Source organism: Heterocephalus glaber, unplaced genomic scaffold (assembly GCF_053883595.1).
Source record: "Heterocephalus glaber isolate CG9 unplaced genomic scaffold, H.glaber_assembly_v1.0 deba00001538, whole genome shotgun sequence".
Taxonomy (NCBI): domain Eukaryota; kingdom Metazoa; phylum Chordata; class Mammalia; order Rodentia; family Bathyergidae; genus Heterocephalus; species Heterocephalus glaber.
Genome location: NW_028258333.1, coordinates 19,869,788 through 19,885,921, shown reverse-complemented (window position 1 = coordinate 19,885,921; position 16,134 = coordinate 19,869,788). Strand labels below are relative to the sequence as shown.

Here is a 16,134-nt window from a genome sequence, read left to right as displayed (position 1 = left end):
TATTATCACAATCTTGGAAGCTCAAAAGGTAGGTAGCCAGGGGAATAACTTCTTCCTACTAGAACACAAACAGTTCCTATACAAGACCCCCAGTGGCCTGGCAATCAGATAGGAGATTAAAATAGAAGACATTTTCAGGCATGTATTCTTGAAGATCTAAGAAAGATAAGAACTAAGTCCTTCCATTATTTTAAATTGTCAAGTATTTTACCAGGAAAAACTGAGAACATCCCTGGATCCTGATTTGATAGAAGGAAATACTACAGTTTTTTCCAAGTCAGTCTTGCAATATATAGATAGTATGTTGTTATGTTCCACCTCAGAAGAGCTTTCTAGCCAAGACATTTTCTCTCTGAGAGAGAAATAGGGCAAATAATTCCTTTCACAATAGCATCCAAGAAACTGAAATACCTAGGAATCAACCTAACAAAAGAAATCAAAGACCTCTTCTCTGAAAACTATAGCACTCTGAAAAGAGAGATTGAAGATGATATCAGAAAATGGAAAGACATTCCTTGCTCCTGAGTAGGAAGGATCAACATAGGGAAAATGGCTATACTTCCAAAATTGTTATATAGATTCAATGCAATCTCAATTGAAATTCCAACAGCATACTTCATGGACCTTGAGAAAACAATCCAAAAATTCATTGGGAACAAGAAGAGACCTAGAATAGCAAAAAAAAATTAGGCAACAGAGACATGGCAGGGGTATCACAATTCCCAACTTGAAACTATACTACAAAGGTACTGTGATAAAAACAGCATGGTACTGCCAAAGGAACAGACCTGAGGACCAGTGGAACAGAGTAGAAGATGCAGAAACAACTCCAGACATACTCAGCCACCTAATCTTCAACAAAGGAGCCAAACACTCTCACTGGAGGAAAGATAGCTTCTTTAATAAATGGTGCTGGAAAAATTGGGTTTCAACTTGCCAAAGATTAAAACTAGACCTATTTCTCTCACCTTGCACTAAACTAAAATTGAAATGGATTAAAAATCTAAATATTAAAACAGAAACACTGAACCAATTGGAACAGAGGTTAGGTAGAACTCTTGAAGACATTGGTGTAGGAAAAGATTTTATGAACAAAACTTCAGTTGCCCATGAACTAGCACAAACAATAAACAAGTGGGATCTCTTCTTATTAAGAAGCTTCTGCACAGCAAGAGAAACCACCAGCAGTGTGAAGAGACAACCCACAATGTGGGGAATAATCTTCACCTGCTCTTCCTCAGACAAAGGTCTACTATCTAGAATATATAAAGAACTTAAAAAGATCAGACCTTTCAAATTTAAAGACCCAATCTGAAAATGGGCATCTGAAATGAACAGACATTTCTCAGACAAAGAAGTAGAAATAGCAAATAAACACATGAAGAAATGTTCAACATCACTGGTCATTCCAGAGATGCAAATGAAAACAATGCTGAGATTCCACCTCACCCCGGAAACAATGGCTGCTATCATGAAATCCACCAATAACAAATGCTGGTAGGGCTGTGGGGAAAGAGGAACCCTGCTCCACTGCTGGTGGGAGTGTAGACTGGTGCAGCCACTGTGGAAATCAGTATGGAGATACCTCAAAGAACTAGGACTGGAAGTCCCATTTGACCCTGCTATTCCCCTGGTGTGTATCTTCCCCAAAGAATTAAAAGAATCATACCACAGTGATATATGTGCACCCATGTTCAAAGCAGCACAGTTTGTAATAACCAAAACTTGGAAGCAGCCCAATTGCCCATCAACTGGAGACTGGATCAAGAAAATGTGCTGTTTTTATAAAACAGAGTACTACTCAGCCATAAAACATGAGATACTAAAGACATTTATATCTAAATGAATGCATATAGAGGCAATACTCTTAAGTGAAATAAATAGGATGCACATGTGTAAATACCAAATAGTTTCTCTAGTGTAAGAAACTGAAAGTGTAAATAAAGACTAAAAGGTATAATAGATAATCTGAAATAGGAAGAAAAGGGGCAAAGGGGTAAGGGCAATGGGAGGGGTAGGGGAAAGGAAAGAAGGGAATGGAATTAATATGAGAAAGTGAAAAAATGGAAACAAAATCTTTGTAGATAGGGAGAGATGGAGAAGTTGAAGGGAGGGCAGGAGAATGGGGGGGGAAAGAACTGAGAGAGATTCTGTAAATGTGCAAATTTCCAATGATGAATTTCATTATATTATATACCTAAAATGTACCAATAAAATTAATTTTTTAAAAAGGCAGTACTAAGCCCTTACCCATCAATAATAACCTTGAATGTAAATGGGTTAAATTCTCCCACATACAGTTTGTATATCCCTAATCAGAAAATCCTAAATCCAAAATTATTAGCATTTTAGCATCCAGATGGTAAAGTTCATACAGATATTCCAAAGTCCACCCCGTAAAAAAAAAAAAAAAAAAAAAGAAAACCTCCAAAATCTGAAACACTTCTGGTTCAAGTATCTCTGATTTAGGGAACTCAATTTGTAGAGATATTCTGGGATTTGCTATTTATTAAGAATTCTTTGCACAAAGAACCCTGGCATTCTGGTTTTTGAAGGCTCAAACTCATGATTAAAAAGCCAAGAAAAATGACACCATTTGAGAGAAATGTAGTTCCTTATTGTGTCCTTTACATTTGTTTTTAAGCAATATAATCCATGGTTTTTTGGCAAGACTAGTTCGCCTGCCAGACATTCGGCATGCTGGAGAAAGCCAGACATTCTCAAGAGGTGGAAGAGGTAATGAAAATAAAGGAGCATGCAAAGCCTCGTGTTTTTCTGCATGCTTCTCTTACCATAGACACTTAAAAAAACAAAAACAAAATAAGAAGTAATTACTAAAAGCTATCAAAGCACGATATGCTGAGTCACTGAATTACTTTTTTCTTTTTAATAGACCTGTTTATTTCTAGGGGACTGTTGATTTTTAATAGAGATGTTACTATTTGAATCCAAGCAGGGATTTTTTGTTGTTGTTGTTGTCCACTTACATATCCAAAGCCAAGGCTGTGTCAAACAAAATGCAGTTAGTTTTATGTCAGTCACAAAGAAATTGTAAGAAGCACAAAATGTAAGGAAACTCTGAACTTTATCAGAGCTCCTCAATTGAAGAAATCATGTGCTGAGGATACTGCAAAGGAGTTTTAAACCTGGGAGCATGACACAGATTTCATCACCCCACTTCCCTTAGTAGCTGTGTGATTTGGGTTGGTGACTTAATATTTCTGATCTCCAATTCCCTCATGTGGGAAATGAGGATGAAAATGCATGTCCTTGTATCATTGTTAGTCATTGATGAAAGACAAAATGAGATCATGTCTGGAAAAGTGTTTCTAAATTATCAACTGCTTTTCTGACTAAAAAGAATTCAGTCTTTCTCTGGAATTATGCCAGAGGTCTTAAAACTCTAAGATACCTAAAAAGTGAAATCGGTCCACTTCCTTGTCCTTGGAGACTCAGATTTTCTGCAAGTAACTCATAAAATTAGCACTATGTTGAAAATGAAATCTGATTTAAGGACTATCAGCATTTAGAAGCCCCTTGGAGGCTACAGGTGTATCCTCTTTCATAACACCATGAACAAAATTCACTCCTGGAAATCACTTCAAATGTCTCAATCTCAAGTCTGCAACTTTCTTTTTCTTTTGATTTAGATTTTGCTGTCTCCAACTCCCTGCCAATGAATTCTTTTCTCCTACCCAAGTCACAGGCTTGGTAGTAACTATTGTATTTTTTGCTATTCTCTCACAGGTGATATTCTGAGCCTTCTGAATACAAGCATTTCATTAAACAGAACCATGGTAGTCTAATAACATGACAATGGGTGATGCCTGAAAGATCAAATTCCATCAAAATTCTGAATTATAAAATGACATCAAAACTGACATCAGAAATCATATTCTCTAATGCTTTATAAGATTTTAATACCATGTGCTTTTTGTAAAATGAAATACTTGGTAGAGGACCATATATAAAATAGATTTAATCAGAAATGCAATGGTTGAGGGAAGGGGATTAGCTATAATCTCAGCCTTCTTGTTCCTTTACGGATACTAAGAACCACATGAAAACTACTCTATGTAGTCCAAATACTCCGTCTGTGATGTTTCACCTCTTCTATAATTACCACCAATCAGTCATTCAGCCTTTTAACACTTACAGGGATACCCATCCTCCCAAGGAAGGCCATAGTATTTTTTGACAGCTCTAAGTGTTTATTTAGAAAGTTCATTCTTATTGGACCTAGTGACACACACCTGTAATCCTAGGTACGCGGGGGGTTAAGTCAGGAGGATTGTAAATTTGAGGCCTGCATGTACAACTTTAGCAAGTCTCTGTCTCAAAATTTTAAAATAAAGTCTGGGGGGGATGTAGCTCAGTGGTAGAGTGCTTGGTAGAGTAGTAGAAGCCCTGGGTTCTATCCTCAGTACCAAAAGAAAAAAAAGGAAAGAAAAAAAGTTCATTCTTATATTTTGGTGGTTTCTTTGCTTATTCTATTTGTTGTTACTGGAAAAGAAATAGACTGCACTCTATTACCTGTGAGTCAATCATTGTATTCCTCAGAAAATGTTTATTTTTAATAAACTGAACTTCCTTGATTTTTTTCAACTTTCTCAGAAGGTAAGAATGTTTGGGCCTAGTTTTTTCATTTGGGTTTGTTTCAGTTTGCTGGAATCAGATTTCATTAGTATGCCCAGAACCATAAACAGTAAATCCTATACTGACTGCAACAATCAAATCTCTCATGTTGAAATTGTACCTTTGTTAAATTGACCTACAGTTGCAATTGATTTTGAGGAGACTCGTGGATCTTAGTCAACTAAATCTCCAGTATCATTCTTGAATATGCTACTACATAAAAGTGTTTTTATGGTTTCCTGTGGTCATTTTCCTTCACTGTGATTCAGGAAGTCAGCCACATGTTTCTGTTAGAAAGATTTCCAGGTTCTTGTCGTTTATAAGACTTGGTTGTAGGACTTTGTAAATTAATGTCTATTTGTTCACTCTTTATTCTATCACACAGACACCTTCTGCTTAATAATTTCCTGTAGATCATATTGATATAAATTTTATTAGAAAAAAACTGGTGACTACTTTAGATCAAAATGATGCAATGATGACTACGCATTTATATCTGACATAAAGAACTTTCTCACTACAGAAATTTTGAGGTTCTTAGAGGGTTCTTTAGAAGCCTAAAAGGATAGGAAAGATTCTGAATTGCTCTGGTTTTACTCGAGTAGTTCTGTGAGTCTATAATTTCAGAGGAGTTTTTTTTTTCTATTAAACAAATGAATTTTTAAACTTTGGGAGATTAGTCTGAATTTTCATTCTCCCCTAGAAGTTTTCTCAACTTTGTGGGTTTCAGCCAGATACTTTGCTTTCCTTGAACATATTTTCATGTGGTTTTATAATATTTATTCAACATTATTTTCCATTAGTTCTCTAATTTTAATTGTTGGTAACCATTCAGTGTGTAGCTATTACATGGTGCATAACTGATCTATCCACATTTATGTCTGAGGATACCATGACCCATTTTACTTGCTGCATGGTCAGCCCTGGTATTCATGGCAGGTTTTCTGAATATTTCTGATGAAGTCTTTAAGCACAGATAATTCTGAAAACACATTACCATTCAGTAAGACTTATACAGTATGGTAAGCCCAAAATGGCAAAAGTTTCTTAAAAATTCCATAAACATTAAGTATATTTATGTCATAGCATTAAGTTTGGTCAATTTGAAACTTACTGTATTGTAGTATAAGAGGCATTTTGTTTGCATCTGTTTACTTTCCCAGGAGTAAATGCGTTTTGGTTAACCGCAATGGCAAGCTCAGTCAAGATATTTATGTCAACAAATCCTACTGCTTAACAAAGTCACATTCTTAGTTTCTAGGACAGCAGACTGGATTCTAAGTAATAAGGTGTTTATAAGGCTTGCTGTAAATCTGGGACTATAAACATGTCTAATTTTCTGTTAAACCTGCTCCTGTGCAAGAGGTACAATAAGCTCTCTCTTCAGTTTTATGGTGGCCAGTATGTTGGCTTCCCAGTCTTAATCACTGTTGATTCTACTGTTCCCATAGCCTCCTGCCAAGCTCTTGACCCAAGTCATGCTCCCTGGTGATGTCATAATGCTGCTAAGAATTTACTCATTCACTGTACCTACAGGGATGCCCCAAGAGTTACATACCTTCCCTGTTAGTCACACACTCTTTGGAGAATAACACCTTGAAAAAGGCAAGGCCTCTCCTTCCCTCATTTCAAAGGTAATACATTTTTAGATCTTTCATAATGAACTTATAGATATAGTAAGATGATTATTACCTTTATGGAAATTATTTTTAATATGACTTTTTCTCAAAAGTTAACAGCAGTAATTTTGTTGTTTTAACAAAAAACAAGATTTTCTCTTCATTCATAAACAGAAGTTATTTTTAATTCAACACACATTTATGAAGCACAGTGCCTAGTATTTATTATCACCATGATTACTAATGGCAACCATCTGCATGAAATAGGAGAAACTGGTCATAGATCTGGATATTTAAATTACATGATGTAAGATATAACTACTTGGAAAAAATCTGATCAATTTTAAGTTCTTCATTTTTCACAGAAATATTAGTTATTTATGTAGATTTACCTTGCATCTTGCCTTACTTTATACTTTACTTTCTCCCAAAGTGCTGATAGAATAACATTCCAGAGAATAACATTAATAACCAATTTGAATTAATATTTCGAACACTTCACTCAGTGACAGTAGAATGTGCATTCCTCTAAAGCCACTCAGAATATTTCCAAACATTACCAAGATAGACCATATTCTAGGCCATAAAACACAAGTCTTGGTAATTTTAGAAAGATTAAAATCATACAAAATATGCTTTGTGACCACAATGGAAATAAATTACAAATTAGAAATCAATAAGAGAAAAAAATTGGAAAAATTCCCAATACTTATAACCTAAATAATACTACATTTTTGAAAATAAGAAACACTATTATAAATGTTACTAAAGCATCGATTTAGTGGAGAATTCATAACACTAAATGCCTGTAAGAGAATATAAGGAAAGTCTCAAATAATCAGCAAAGCTTCCACCCTAAAAGAAGAGCATCTAAAGTTAAACACAAAGGAAGAAAATAATAAAGATTAGAGTAGAAATGAATTAAATGAGAAACAATAGATAATATCAATGAAACCTAAAGCTAGATCTTTGAAAAGACCTGTAAAATTGACAAAACCCTATCCAAACTTACGCAGAAAAAAAGAAAGAAGGCACAAATTAGCAGCAGAAAAATTTTGTGACTTTAAATTAGGTAAGATTTTGGAGATAGAGCCAGGTAATACTCACTTATTAGATAGTCAGTTTTATCATTTGATCTAAAATTTTCCTCAAAAGGCTTAAATATTCACAAGTGGGATTTTTGGAAAAGTGATTGGATCATGAAGCACTGACCCTATGGATGAATTAACTTATTGCTGAGTTCATAGCTGAATGGGCTATTAGAAGTGAGTCCTTGTTGGAGGAAAAAGGTCACTGCAGACTTCCTTTGAAGGTTGTATCTTCTCTCTGGCTCTTTTCTTCTCACTCCACCTCCTGGCTGCCATGATGTTTCTGCCTTGGAGCCAGTTGAATCTGGACTGAAACCTCAAACCATGAGCCAAAATAAACTTCTCTTCCTTTAAGTTGTATGTGTCAGGTATTTTTACCCAGCAACAAAATCCTTACCAGTAAATACATCATACTACTGTTTTATAGAAATTTTCATTGAAAGTATAGCATTAAACATTCTTCGTGGAAAACTGGGAGGTACCCCATGCACACCAGTTGGAGAAAGATTGTTATAAATAATGTGTGATTCTGAGAAAATGTTCCCTTTGTATGGCCAAATAAATTGGACAGATAAGAATACCATTTGGCAATCTAGATGCAGAGCTCCCTTCTTTAGGATGCTAAGAAGGGATTATATTTTGATTAATGTAATCAAAATCATTTTGTAATGAACACTGACTCGGCTAAAGCTTTCTGTAATATACCAGTCTTTACCTAGAGCCCCTGCACGTAGAAAAGAGGTCTTCCAAAACTTTAGCCATTATGTTTTCTCCTAAAACAGATTCTATTTGTAGGAATAAAAACCAATAAAGACAAAAAATTTTAGACAACAATCTACAAACCTCATTAAAACACCTCACAGGAACATTTTACAACATTCATTGTATACAACTAGGTATAGTTCATTTCAGCTCTCAACTACTTCAAAAGCAAAGATTTCTGATCATGTCTGACAACAAGCACTGTAGTGGCACTCACTTTGCTTCTCCAGGTTGGTCTGTCTCATCATTGTGACCAACATGCAGTTTGCTTTTCTCCAGTATATTATCTTTTCTTCAAATATTGCTAAAAGAAGCTCTCCAGGCTGAAAAGAAGTATTTTAATTTTAGTGTAGATGCTGGACATGCCTTCACTGCACAGACTATCAGAAAAAGAGTGGAGGATGTGCAGAAACCCAACGAGGCCACATTAACAACAGATATTTCATAGTAACTCATGCCTCTTCAAAGAAGTACAAATGCGGTTCTCTCCTTTCAGTTGCACAGTATTCACTCTCCTTTGTCTCACCCTGGAAATTTTCTGTTCCTTTCAGCAGATCCTGGTGACCCTACAAAAACTTTTAGACTTTAACATGCTTAATTAAAAATCCAAGTACAAAGCCTTTTTAACCAGAGTGTATAAATCCTCTCTTCATCACTTCTAAATATTTTTAAAGGCTGCAGCTTTACTCCACTAATTTGCAGATTTGCCCTCAAAACTTAGGATGTTTCCTCCAGCTTGCCTCTGGGCTTTTTCATTTATTTGCTTGTTTTCTTGTTTTATTTTGGTTTCTATTCCACGCTCATGCTTTGGAAATCAAAATACTAGTGTTATTACAATTAAATATATAATAAAATTGACCCTGATTGCATTTCAGAAGGCTTCTTTGGTGGAGTTAGAGGCCTGAGTTTGTGTTGCTAGAAGGTACTTCAGTATCTAACCAGTTTTTCCCCTTCCTTGTTAGCAAGAGGTAGAGTTAAAGATGATGGACAAGTGGGTCACAGAATTGCTCAGGGAGCAAAATAGGAATAACTACCACCCCAGCTCTAGGTATGGAGAGAGAGAAGTTCAATAGGAGAGAACATTAAGCAATTGCACTTCCTTCATTATTTTGTTAGCCATAACTCTAAATATAAGCATGCTTATTTTATAATCACTTTCAAAAATTTTATGAAAAAGTTATATGTAGTATTTGTAGGTGTTCTTAGAAACAAAAACACTTCTCCTACTCAGCATTTTCCTGAATCTTTATTAGCCTGCTAAACTTATTCAGGTACAATTTAAAACCAAAAATACTTCAAAATATAGATTCCCTTAAGGGAGCTGAGTACCTTATTGAAAAGCTACTGAGGCAATTCAGTACTTCACCTTCTCTGTAAGACATATTTTTATTCTTGTTTAAATAAATAGAAAAAAATGCTTAGCAGAGACTGACCAGATACTCTCCAAACCTGTTTATTCTTCCTGGTCACATAGCTAATACATTTCCCAGACTCTTGACATACTATACTATACAACCAATTCTTGCTTATGGAATGAATAGAAATGTTTTAAAAAAGCATGTAGCCTTGCCATATTTATTTTCTCTTCTCTCCACCTGCTGACTATATGACACTAATTGCTTTTTCTTAGTATGTTGCTTTAGATATTTTACACATATGAAATTTAAGGCAGGAATTGAGTTACACAAGTGAGGAAAGAGGTGAGAAGCTACACAGAGATGAGTCAACCAACTGAAAGATAATTAGCAACAGCAAGAAAAGTCTATTCAACTTTTTCTACCCTTAGAGGTAAAACGGAATGAACTAGTGTGGTGAAACCCAGGAGCCAAGCAATCAGGGCCACCTGGCAGTAGTCCCAGTTATGGGGAGTGTTTGTGCTGCCAGAGGCGGGACTGCACAGGTGGAGGCCATCAGAGAGAAGTTGGAGCCACAGAGGAGATGCAGCTCATGTCAGAGATGCTGTTTGAGACTGAGAGCTCGGGGAGCGGGGGCAGGGAAGAGCAAGGAGTGATTTCCTTCACCTCCTTACCTACCTTCCTCTAAGCTCCCATTAGAGCTCTCATTGGCTAAACTTACTTGGAAGCCAATTTGTAAGGGATCCCTGGAAACTGTAATTCTCTGTATTGCAAAACAGCCCAAGAAGGATGAAGAATGAATCTGGGGGGAAATAACCACATGACTGGCCCACTTAGTACTATAGATAAATTTCCTTTCATATCTATGTTAAGATAGGATTCGTCTTCAGAATGCTGCTAGCTAATGTTCTGTATTCTGCTCTTCATACATAGTCTACAAAGATGAAATTACCATATCTTCACATGCATGGACAGAAGGACAGATGAGAGATGATGATGATGATAGATAGATAGATAGATAGAGAATAGATAGATGGATACAGAGATAAAATTGATAGATACTACCCACAATGATTTAGTCATAAACAGTATTTCCAGAACTGTCCTGAGCCAAAGATTGGGTAATACAAAATGTTAGAGATAGTAAGTCCTTTTTTGACAGGGGATGGCTCTGGTGAGAGGCAACTTGCCCCTAAAACATCTCTCTAAATTGGCCTTGTCATTTAAATACAATGGCATGGCACAATTCTTAATGGGTACAGTTGAATTTATCAAATAAGATTTACTTCAAAAGATATTCAAGTAAGCTGATTCTACACTGAATAAAACTTTCAGTGACAGTCAGCAAGCTCATGCTGGTAACAGTTGCTGACTGCTTGGTGTAAACTTTCTTCATTGTAGATTTAGTGATTCTTATCATAAAGGTTTCTTTCCTTAAAATTTTTCACTTATCATCTACTTTTTCTCTACAAATCAAGACATTTAACATGGAGAGTCTATCCAAACCAAGGGATGAATGAGTAAATGGCAACATGTTTACTTCATGTGAACCTTTACCATATATAGGAGGGCAGAGCATGTTCAAAACAGGTCCATTTACAACTTATCTGGACCTTTCACAAAAGAATACATCCATGAAAATAAAACTCCTCTACTGAAAACTGGAGGCAATAATCAAAATAACCTGACGTGTCAGTTTGTAACACAGAAATTAGAATGAGAAAATGAGAACCAAACTTTAAATAACTCTTTAAGTAACTTAAGTCTTTAAAAAAACAAGTTGCTTCACAGCCAAAAGGAGTTTGAGAAGACATGATAATTAATGTAATGTGGTATCCTGAGTAGTGTCTTCAAACAGAATAAAAAGGACATTAGAGAAAAACTAAAATAGTCCAAATTAAATATGAACTTCAATTAACAGCAATGTATCAATATTGGTTCATTAAATGTAACAAATATACCATATTAATATTGGAAGTTGTTTATAGGTGAAACTGGGCACTGGAATATGAAAAGTCTGTACTAACATGACAATCTTTCTGTAAGTCTAAAACAATTCTAAAAATAAATCACGTTTTTAAAATTGAATTAACACTTGAGCCTCTGAGTGAAGAGGCAGCGGACAGGTGAGGACTCAGTGGAGTGGAGCTGGGTTTGCCAACCCCCCACCCCCAGCCAGCCTCTGAGCGAGGAGCAGAGCCTTGTGGGTGACTGCAGCAACACCAACGCCCAACCCCACCCCACCCCCACCTCCTGGCTGTGTTGGCACCTGGTTCCACACTGCAGAGGCAGAGGGGGACATAAAGGTCATTGTCCTGAGCTCCAGAAGATCGAGCAGAAGTGACCAACAGAAAGAGGGCCTTTCACAGGCTCCTTAATGAAAACTGAAGCCCACTGGAAAAGTGAAGAGAATCTCTGCAATAAAAGCACACCAGACCATCTTAGTGGGTAAGTTGGGGTAATCACTACCTCCCATCAGAACTTGCACTGTCTTCAGGGGAAGGGCAGCTGGAATCTGCAATAGAACCTTGCAGAGTTCAACCCTGAAGGAGGGCAGGGAGCTCAACTTGGGAATTGCAGCCAGAAATCAGCCTGAATCTCACTGGTCTACTACTGGCTTACTGAGACTCATTGACATATCTGCACACTGCTGTCCATGTTGTCTATTGTGACAGCAGAGACATACCCTGAAGGAGGCACTTCATTTTTATTCTTTATTTGTTATTCTCAAAATTATTTTTTTCTTATTTTTAATATTTAATTTTTATTTTTTCTGCGCTTTTCAAATTTTTCTTTTTTGTCTCTTTCTTCTTTTTCTTTCTTTTTTTCTTCTCTCTTGCTCTCTCTCTCTTTCTCTCTCTCTCTCCCACATTGTTCTTCATCTCCCTTTTTGTTCCTGTTCTGGCCCTAATTTGGATCTCTTTCTTTTTCTTTTCTTCTCTTTTTCCTTCTCTCGATTGTCATTAGTTTTAAAGGAAAGTAAATACAGTCTCTAGCCTCCCTATTGCTGTTAGGTTGTTCTGTTCACATCTTTGTTCCTTCATTCTGTCTTTTTCACTCGTCTTCAACAGTTTCCTAGAGTTTGCATGATCTTCCTCTGTCCATGGGCCTCAATACTAACCTTTCCCTGTCCTTCTACCTATCTATCCCTCCTTTCCCAACTCCTTCTAAGTCCCCATCCAAAAGGGTAAAGTTGCTATATTGAAGAGTTTATTCACTATACACATATTTTGTGGTGGTCCTTGAGTTTGATTTAATTCACACAGGTAAAGGTGATAGATCAGTAACTATCACAAATTGTTATTTTCTAAGCTGTGCTTCATGCTATTGTGTTGCTGATTGTATCACTTGGGCTAAGGTGTTGTGATTGATCTAATGAGTTGTCCTTCCTGCTATAATTAAAATGAGATAGCTTTAGAGTCATTAAAGACTCAAAACCTAAAGACCAGCTATATCTGGAAGACACCTCTGAGAAGCAATCATTCCATAGAGTTCTAAATACAAGCAACAAAGATACTTACAATAAGCAATATTAAAGTATCAACCCAGGAATTAAACCAAGGACAGTACCAAAAACAAAAATAGAAATGAGAAGACATTTAAGCAAGGCACAAACCCAGACTTCCAGCCCACCAAAGGCAAATTTGGGGGAAACAAGGTGGAAAAGTCTGATAATCAACCACCTGGACACCCTGAACTGATAGCACAGGAAGTAACAAAACAGATGAATGAGGTTCTACAAAAAATCAAAACAAATAATCTCCCAGATAACTACAGAAATGGTGAGCAGAATAAAAGACGTGATTAGAGACTGTAGAACAGAAACAGATAAAAAAAATAGATGCGTTCAGGACCACAATGGCAACCATGAATGCCTAACATAGGAAAGAAATTGAATCCATGAAACAGATTCAAACAGATATCCAGGAGATTGAAAACTCTTTTGAAAGCATACCCAGCAGACTGAGCCAATCTGAAGACAGAATATCAGATATAGAAGACAGGATGGTGGTCAGTGACCATGAAAAGAGAGATCTCTTAAAAATAGTAAGAGAGGGCCAGGGATTTAGCTCGGTGGTGCTGCTGCCTGCCTCACAAGCACAAGGTCCTGAGTTCGATCTCTGATATAAAAAAAAAATAGTAAGGGAACACGAGAAATCAATCCAACAGCTCCTACATGACACAAAGAAGAATAATATAAGACTAATCAGTGTCCATGAAAAAGCAGGAGAAAATACAAATGACATAAGGAAACTGTTCATAGAATTAATGACAGAAAACTTCCCAAACAGAGCAAAAGAATTAGACATACAGATAAGTGAGACATATAGAATTCCAACTAGCCGTGATCAAAAAAAAGAAAATCTACACCTAGACATGAAAATCAAGATACCAGAAAGCCAACAGAAGATCAAAATACTACAAGCAGTTAGAGAAAAGAAACAAATCACATTCAAAGAAAAGTCCATCAGACTCACAGCTGACTTCTCAGCACAAGCCTTCAAGTCAAGGAGAACCTGGAGTGAGGTATTTCAAGCCCTGAAAGAAAACAACCTCCAACCTAGACTGATGTATGCTGCAAAACTATCTTTCAAAATTGATGAGGAAATAAGATACTTCCATGATGAAGAATACATGAGAAACTTCATGAATATGAAACCAGCACTCCAAACAGTTCTAAACAATATCCAAGAAAAAGACAATGAAGGTCACAACTCTATGAGGCCCAACAGAGCAAATCCAAAATATTTCACCAGGCAAGGCAAGAAATTAAAGGGAGAGGGAGAAAAACAAAAAGAGTGAACAACAAGAAAATAGCATGACAATGATAAGTCAATACATGTCAATTATAACCATCAATGTTAATGGCCTCAATTCACCAATCAAAACAAATAGACTGACAGAATGGATTAAGAAGCAAAATCCAACAATATGCTGTATACAAGAAACACACCAATTCAAAAAGAATTATGTAGACTGAAAGTAAAAGGATGGAAAACAGTTCTCTACAGCACAGGAACCCAGAAAAAAGCAGGGGTAGCAATTTTATTTGCAGACAAAGTAGATTTCAAACCAAAATTAATTGAGAGACAAAGATGGTCACTACATCCTTGTGAAGGAAACAGTCCAAGAGGAAGAGATGACAATCCTAAATATATATGCACCAAATACTAATGCCCTCAACTATACAAAACAAGTATTAGGGGACATGAAAAACCAAATAAACACTAAAACAATTGTAGTAGGGGACCTCAATACCCCACTGTTACAAATAGACAGACCATCCAGACAAAAAAAAATCAACAAGGAAATAGTAGAATTGAACCAAGCTTTTGAACACATGGACTTAATAGACATCTACAGAATGCCCCAAAAAATCAGAATATACATTCTTTTCAGCTGCACATGAGTCATTCTTCAAAATAGACCACATACTAGCACATAGAATATGTTTAAGTACATGCAAAGAAATTGAAGTTATCCTGTGTATATTATCAGACCATAGTGCAATTAAACTGGAGATCAATAGCATAAGAAACCATAAGAACTTCACAAAAACATGGAAATTAAATAACACTCTCCTGAACAACCAAACCAATGGGTCACAGAGGAAATTAAAGAAGAAATTAGACAGTTTTTACAAATAAATGGTAATGCCAATACAACATACAGGAATCTATGGAACACAATGAAAGCATTTCTACAAGGGAAATTCATGGCAGTGAATGCCCACACTAGGAAAACAGAGCGAGCCAAATAAACAACCTAATACTGAATCTTAAGTTCCTGGAAGAAGAAGAGCAAGACAAACCCAAAGCTTGTACAAGCAAGGAAATTATAAAGATCAGAGCAGAAATCAATGCAATGGAGACTAAGAGAATGATACAAAAAATCAACAAATCAAGAGCTGGCTTTTCTTTTTTTGGAAAAACAATGTATTAATTTATTTTCAAGGGGTAGGGGAACAGAACATCACCAAAACAAAGATGGATATAGTAGTTTCAGGGCATCCCAAAGATGAAATTCTTCCAATGACAGGATTAAAGATACACAGAGATGACGCACAGACATGTAAACATCTTCTGCTCCAGAAAAATTTCTCATGTTACATGAGAAAGATCCAGTGTAAAACATTTTTCTTCCCAGGAGCCACCATTCAAAAAATTAGTGAAAAAGAACAACTGCTCAGACTTCACCCCTGGCCTGCGGCACATTCTCTTACCCTTCATCCTTTTCCTGCTCCGTGCAATTTCACTTTTTTCAGTAGCATGAAAAAAAGTCTTACATCAAAGCCATTCCCTTGGGTTGGGGATTTAGCTCAGGGGTTTTGCTGCCTGCTGCACAAGCTCAAGGACCTGAGTTTGATCCCCGGTACCAAAAAAAGAAAAAAAGTCATTCTCTTTAAATATGATTAACATTCAACGGGTACAATTATAGAAAAAATAAAATTGTGTTAATTAAATGCATCATTGGTTTTGCTATGTGCTTTTCTTTATAATAAATAAATAGGGACTCAGGACTAGAGGAGCACTACAGTAGACTTCACATTTTTCTGAGGTGACAGGACTTTTTCTCAACATTAACACTGAGCCCATTCTTAAAATCTACCTCCTCTGGTATATTAAATATGGCTTTATTTCACCTTCTCTCATACTCCACCTCAGGAAATGAACT

At 36.2% G+C, this 16,134-nt stretch overlaps 1 long non-coding RNA gene across 1 annotated transcript in view; it reads left to right on the top strand.

Moving 5' to 3' along the window:
- The first annotated feature begins 5,729 nt into the window (after nt 1-5,729).
- LOC110350075 (uncharacterized) overlaps nt 5,730-16,134 on the top strand; it is a 55,279-nt gene continuing 44,874 nt past the window's right edge. Inside the window, exon 1 of the long non-coding RNA XR_002396377.2 lies at nt 5,730-6,269. This is a non-coding gene — a long non-coding RNA (uncharacterized LOC110350075). The remainder of the gene's footprint in view (nt 6,270-16,134) is intronic.